We start from the raw sequence: 7479 nt of genomic DNA, 5'->3' as shown, positions 1-7479 counted from the left end.
AAGTAGTTGATATCTGTACAATCTGTTATATGTGGACTTCATTCTGTACTTTCCATTCCTTAAATGTCCTTGTATGTACCCCTGTACTTTGTATGTACTTATAAAATACAAAAGAGGTACGTGTATGTTACCATTCCTTTCTATTAAGGGCATGTTAAAGGTTATTGGTAGGCCTTTCGCTTTATAGGTTGGTCAATTTACTAGGGCAATCTATTTATTTATAGTTTATTGTGTGGTGTAAATTATCACTTAGGGCAATCGATTTATTTATAGTTTATTGTGTGGTGTACATTATCACTAATTTTTGTGGGCATTTTCTTTTTAGCTTTATTGGAATTTGATAATATGATTTTTAATAAAATTATAATGTTTAATTGTTAAGTTTCAGATGTAAAATAAAATAAATGTTTTAAAATGTCTAAATTTTAAAAATATAATAACTTAAAAAATAAATATTACTTAATTTAAATTAAAATATTAAAAGAATTCAAAAAAAATCCTTGCTAAACCATATCTCTTTATTGTATTCATATATTTATAATCTATTCAAAGTTTTTAGAGGAAATTAAGATGCATAGTTTAGTGCCAAATCTTATGTAATTTAAAAAGGCAAAAATTTTAATATTAATTTTTTTTTTTTATAAATTTACTGTAAAAACGTTTTATAAATTTGTATATTATAATAATAATTATATATATATATATATATATATTTATTTTGAAGTTAGATATTTTACATTAAGTTAAATGAAGATTATATTGACCAATTTTTTTTATTCTTAGTTATTCTAAAAGAAACTAATAAATAATATATGTTCAAAGTCTTTAGGTTATTAAGATCTTGTCTAACTAGAGTATCTTGTGAACAAAAATTTATAAAATTAGGCTAGTTGTGTCAAACCTTAATAAATATGGACATGAGAAGACAAAAAAGACTACCAGTGAGTCATAACAACTATTGGGTAGAATCTTCAGACATTCCCTCTCACTGGTCTCTACCTCATTACAGGAGAAAGAGATGTTGATTATTCTTCTTGGGCACCCTCTTAAGACAACATTAAGTGTAATATAAATAAATATATAGATAGTGTATTTGTCAATAAGAAATATTTAAATCATAAAATCACTTCATTTTAAATTATACTATTTTTGATGATTTTTTTCCCTTTGTATTGCATATTGTTGAATTCAAAATTTAATAGTCTTATAAAACTAAATCAATGGAATCATGTTTCTATCTATATATATAAGAGAGACTAAATCAATGGAATCATGTATATATATATATATATATATATATATATATATATATATATATATAGTCTTTGAATGCATAAATGGATTCAAAGATTTGAAAAAAAAATTAGACACTTGGATTATGGAGACTATACAACTTAAACTTTAATTCCAATAAATCTTTGTTGGATTTTAAACAAAATTGATAGAAAGATATATACGAAAAAGAAACAAAATGTAGAATGTAAAATAGTGAGACTACTTAAAACATTCTAACCATAAAAAAATATTTTTTCCATTTACTTTATATAGTATATACATAATTTTTTTATAACAATATATAATATGCATAGTTCACAAATAAATATTTTACTTAACATAATATCGATATTGTTCACATTTAAATGTTTTTTTTATTATGAAAATAATTTCAAATACATGTTAATATTATTTAATTTTGAATACTAAACTATTTTATGTATGATTCGTATTGGATTTTTTCTATTCACATTTAAATATTTTTTTATTATGAAAATTATTTCAAATACATGTTAATATTATTTAATTTTGAATATTTAAATATTTTATGTGGGGTCTTGAGTATGCCCTAAAACTATTTTTGCTTGGCTAAAATCTCATCTTCCTGAGATGTAAGGAAACATGTTAATGGCCCAAGACTGAGAGACATCTCGCAGGAGTGAAACATGTTAATGGTCCAAGATCGAGAGGCATCTCGTAGGAGTGAAAGCCTGTGTTAGGCCCCTATACTACTAGTGTAACCCCTTATTGTTATTAGTACAACCCACTTATTATATTGATGTACCCATGTAGTGCCCATATTGTTACTATTGTTCCACATAGAAGCCCACTATTGTTATTATTGTGCCCTTACATTATTATTGTTATGTCGGCTCTGATTATGTTATGACCCCTTAGACTCCTATATATAGAAAGGAGGTCTTTTCATTTGTATCATCCAAGAATTGTTCATTTATGTAATGTAAAGGAGGTTTCCCCCTTGAAGAGGCTGAATTCTAAGGCGTTGATCTATCTTTTCTTGAGCTGGTTTCATAACATTTGGTATCAGAGCTTTGGATTCTAGGGTTTCGCTGCTCCAAACAGGTCATCGTGGCATTTTCGCTATAACGTTTTTTCTGTGACGTTTCAGAAGTTACAAAAAAAACCCATTTGAGAACAAATCGCGCTAAACCTCGGTTCTGAATTTTAGAGCTTTTCGAGCTATATTTGCAGAGATATGATCTAAGGAAGTTGGTATTTTTGCAGACTCTTGAATTACATTCCAAACAGGTGACCTGGGGAAAATCGTTATAACTTTTTCTCTGAGGATCATATTGAAATTTCGTAAGAAGGTACAGAAAGAGGACGGCCTGTAGTTTCTTGTATGCATTTTTCTGATCCAAAGATTGAAACAGTGACTCGTGGCACGTCGTACAAGTTTGCTCTACTGAACTAGTCTATAATCAAGTCATTGTGGGAGATTTCGCATAACTCTTCCTTGGAGAATCCAATTTGGGTCAGACTTGTGGCATTGGAAAGAGCACACAAAGGGCTACTATAGGTTGCAATTTCAGAACTTAAAGATCCAAAAGTACAGAGTTACAGTCGTTTCAAGATTGAGCTCCTAAAATCAAGAAAAAACAAGATGAGGAAGTTTGATGGCAAGGATCCGGTAAATTGGATACTTTAGATGGAGCAATATTTTGACCTACATGGTGTACCACTGTTACAAAAGGTATGTATTGCATCTTCATATTTAGAACCGGATCAATTTTTATGGTATGAAGGGCTTTGTTCTCGTAAAAAACTTGTTACGTGGTCAATTTTCACGGAGGAAATGATAGCACATTATGAGGATACAAAGAGCAACACCTTCTTTAGAGCAACACCACAACAATTTGAAAGAGTAAAAGGGCTTTGTGACATAGTGGAAAGAAAAATTATGGAAACCAAGAAGCATACCCCTCACAACTATAAAGGTGGAAGTGTTGTTTCTCTTAGCCTTCCACAACCTACAAGGGTTACACCACAACAATTGGAAGAAAAGAGAGAAAAAGGTCTTTGTTACAATTGTGATAGAAAATGCACTAAAGGTCATAAGTGTGCTGAGAGGAAATTATTTTACATAGAATATGAAGAGGAGGAAGAAAAGGATCAAGAAACATCAAAAGAAGAAGATATACGCTAGGACCCCACCCCAAAGAAAGAAGAAATGAATCAGACCATATCTTGTAAGGCATTGGCAAGAATTACCAATCCTCAAACTCTCAAGATAGAAGGACATATTAAGAAGAAAAAGGTGCAAGAAGTGAAAGATCACATTGAGAAAGAAGAAATGAACCCAACCATATCTTGTAATTCATTGGTCGAAATTACCACTCCTCCAACTATCAAGATAGAAGGACATATCAAGAAGAAAAAGGTGAAAGAAGTGAAAGATAATATCGAGAAAGAAGAAATGAATCCAACCATATCTTGTAATTCATTGGTCGAAATTACCACTCCTCAAACTATCAAGATAGAAGGACATATCAGGAAGAAAAATGTTGAAGAAGTGAAAGATCACATCGAGCATGAAGAAATGAATCCGACCATATCTTGTAAAGGATTGGAAGAAATTACCACTCCTCAAAATCTAGATATAGAAGGATATATCAAGAAGAAAAAGGTTCAAGCAGAGAAAGTTCACATCGAGCATCAACAACAAATTCTCCAACTTTTAAAGGAAAACGCCACTTTAGTGCAAAATCAAACGAAACAACAGGTAGATCAACATCGTAGTGAAAAATGTTTTGATGTAGGTGATTGGGTATTTTTATTGCTACATCTCAAGCAAGCTATTTATGAGAAGGAAATGTTGGCAATACTACATGCACTTAAAAAATGACGACCTTACCGAATGGGAAGACTCTTCAAGGATGAAGATGTGGAAGCATTGTTTTGTGCTATTTCTATTATCCAACTAAATTGGATAAACCAATCAAGGGATGAATGGAAGAAGGACGAAGAAGTATGGCCATTTATTCAAAAGTTGCAAAAGATCCCAATTCAAACAATATTGCCAGAAATTGAAGAAGAAGGAAAAATCATATTGGAACTTGGAGCAGTCATAGAAACAAGAACCCGACAGCTATGAAATCGATCAATTTCAGAGTATCTCATCAAGTGGAAGAACTTATCCGTTGAAGATTCCCCATGGGAGGACAAGAATTTTATACAGAAGCATCAAGAACTACTCAAGCATTGAGGACAACGCTTTTTGAAGGAGAGGGGCATGTTAGGCCCCTATACTACTAGTGTAACCCTTATTGTTATTAGTACAACCCACTTATTATATTGATGTATCCATGTAGTGCCCATCTTGTTACTATTGTGCCACATAGAAGCCCACTATTGTTATTATTGTGCCCTTACATTATTATTGTTATGTCGGCTTTGATTATGTTATGACCCCTTAGACTCCTATATATAGAAAGGAGGTCTTTTCATTTGTATCATCCAAGAATTGTTCATTTATGTAATGTAAAGGAGGTTGCCCCCTCGAAGAGGTTGAATTCTAAGGCGTTGATATATCATTTCTATCTTTTCTTGAGCTAGTTTCATAACAACCTGTCCCATTACGGACCACCAATGGGTTATTCCAGGTGGCATAGTTTTCCTTGAATAACGGTGATGAGTGACATTTAGAGTTGGTAGCTAGAGATAGTTGTTCTCACTGCTCTTTTGACAACTGAGTTGTGATAGGTTTTCCCACGTGTGAAAAAAAATTAAAATATTTTATGTATGATTTGTATTGGATTTTTTCTATTATCAATAATTTATTTTAAATTTTAGATATCAATTTTATATTAATAATCGAATGAATTGCCCATTTCTCTTTTATTAGGATATAATTGAATTTTTTTATTCTTATATTCTTACATTGAAGTATTTGCCTTATTATATTTGTTAAAGGTAGATTCTATGAAGTTTATTAAAATTTTGAAAAAAATAAATATTAAACTGAATACTTTGAAAAAAAAAAAAAATTTTAATTTTTAAAAAATGTAAATTGATTTTTCTAATTAGTTGATGACTATTTTATATGGTTTTAAATTGAATTATGAGTTATAAAAATTATTAAAAAATAAAAATCTAAAAAAAGTTTCCATTCACTCAGTGTCATAATTAATAATTCTTATTTCAATATTTGCACAATAGAATACCATGACATATTGATAGCAACCTACCATAATCTAAGCAAGTATTTGTATAGAAAATGATAAGCAATTATCCACATGACATTTTATTATACTAATTATTAATATAAATTAAATTTACTAAATATACCAATAACATATCAATTAACTTAGCCCAAATTAATTTAACTAATTAATAATTCACAACTCAATTACATTTATAACTTTTCCACGTATTTAAAATACTAACTATCTTGAACACTTTAATAAACTTAACTTTATTTTTTATCACATTAACTAATTAACAATTCACAACTCAATTACATTTATAATATTTCCACATATTTAAAATGCTAACTATCTTGAACTCTTTAATAAACTTACCCTTGTTTTTTTATCAATCATTGCACAATTAAAACTCTAACCACCATAAAATTATCAAAATTATCGGATCTACATTGCAAAATCTCAAAAATACTTCTCTCTATGGATTTTTAATTTTTGAAATCATGATTATACAAATACATATTTATCATATATATATAAAATGTGTGTGGTGTCAACATTAGTTCATTTTAGAGGGGAATTGTATCAAAAAGTGAGGATAGAGAATTGTAAAATAAGCTAAAAATATTATTAAAGTTTATTTAAGTATATTTATATCATTACACTTTGTTCTTTTTTTTTTATTATTATTATTATTTAAAATAAATTTCTAATCACAAATTATATAGAGTTCATTAACTATATAGAAACAATATTTTGATATCAATTTACTTTAAAATACTTTATAAAACTAAACACATCCACAATAATTATAATATATTATTTTTATATATAGATCCAATAATATATAATGAATATCGTAAATATTTTTTTACAATATTTATATATATATAAAAATAAAAATAAAAATTAAGCAATGTATGACTTACATTTATATACAAATAACATGAAATTTAAATAAATACACTTATTAGGGGTTATCATTTCCCACCAATTATTTATGTTTTCTTCGACACTTTAATAAATGGGAGTAAAAATGTATATGTGCATACTTAATTATATAATTTTACTGAACAAGAATTCAATAAAAAAATATTAATAATAAATTAAAATGGTTATCAATTATATCAAAAAATAACTATGTAAACAAAATAGCTATATTTTTAATATTTATATTTTTCATTGTTGAAAACATTTTATCTATATGAAATTTTAGTTCTTTATTGTTTTTACTTTAATTTAGTTGTCAATTAATTTTTGCATAAAAGACAGGCATTAAGTAACAAAGCTCCATATCACACTTATTCTAACCAATAGATGAAATGGCCTTTCCGAGGGCATATTTCATGGTTAAATTTTACCAAAATCTAGAAGAAATTTGTAAAAACTTGAGTTTAAGTTGTTTAATCTAGAATTTGAGTGCCCAAAGAGTTTTCTCGGGGTACTAAATCCATATATGAATTCAAAAATATATTTTAAACAATAGAAATCACAATCTTGCTCGAAATTGTATCATTAGATTCCAAAAAAAAATAGAACATTTCATTTATAAGTTAGACTTAGCAAAAATATTTTATTATGGTCAACATTAAATTTGGGTTTTATACAACTTCTTCACACCCAAAGTGAAAATAAAAGATGTTTTTTACCTTCAAATGTTTTATCGCTCTCTAGTTCATATAAAATTATGTCACATCTAAATATTTTATTGCATCATAATGCACTCTACAACCGAGTATAGAGGAGATTTGTAGGCATAACATAACCATGTCAACATTTTTGTAAAACAGTTATATAATGTGTAATGTAATATAATGAAATGTTAAGTTGACTTGGTCCAAATTATTTAAAATAAAACTAAAATTTTAAAATAATAATTAGCTCCATTTCTGCCAAATCTATATTAGCTATATTTTCTTATTTTGAATTTTATATCAGTCTTGAGAACACATGGTATTGAGCTCCAGGTTTATGAGAACACATGGTATTGATCTCCATGTTTACGAGAACCCTTTAAATGGGGAGAGATTTTGAGTGAATG

Source organism: Pinus tabuliformis, chromosome 9, assembly GCF_031772625.1.
Source record: "Pinus tabuliformis cultivar Carrire ecotype Pingquan chromosome 9, CPIR1, whole genome shotgun sequence".
Taxonomy (NCBI): Eukaryota; Viridiplantae; Streptophyta; class Pinopsida; order Pinales; family Pinaceae; genus Pinus; species Pinus tabuliformis.
Note: the sequence above shows the minus strand (reverse complement) of the source record.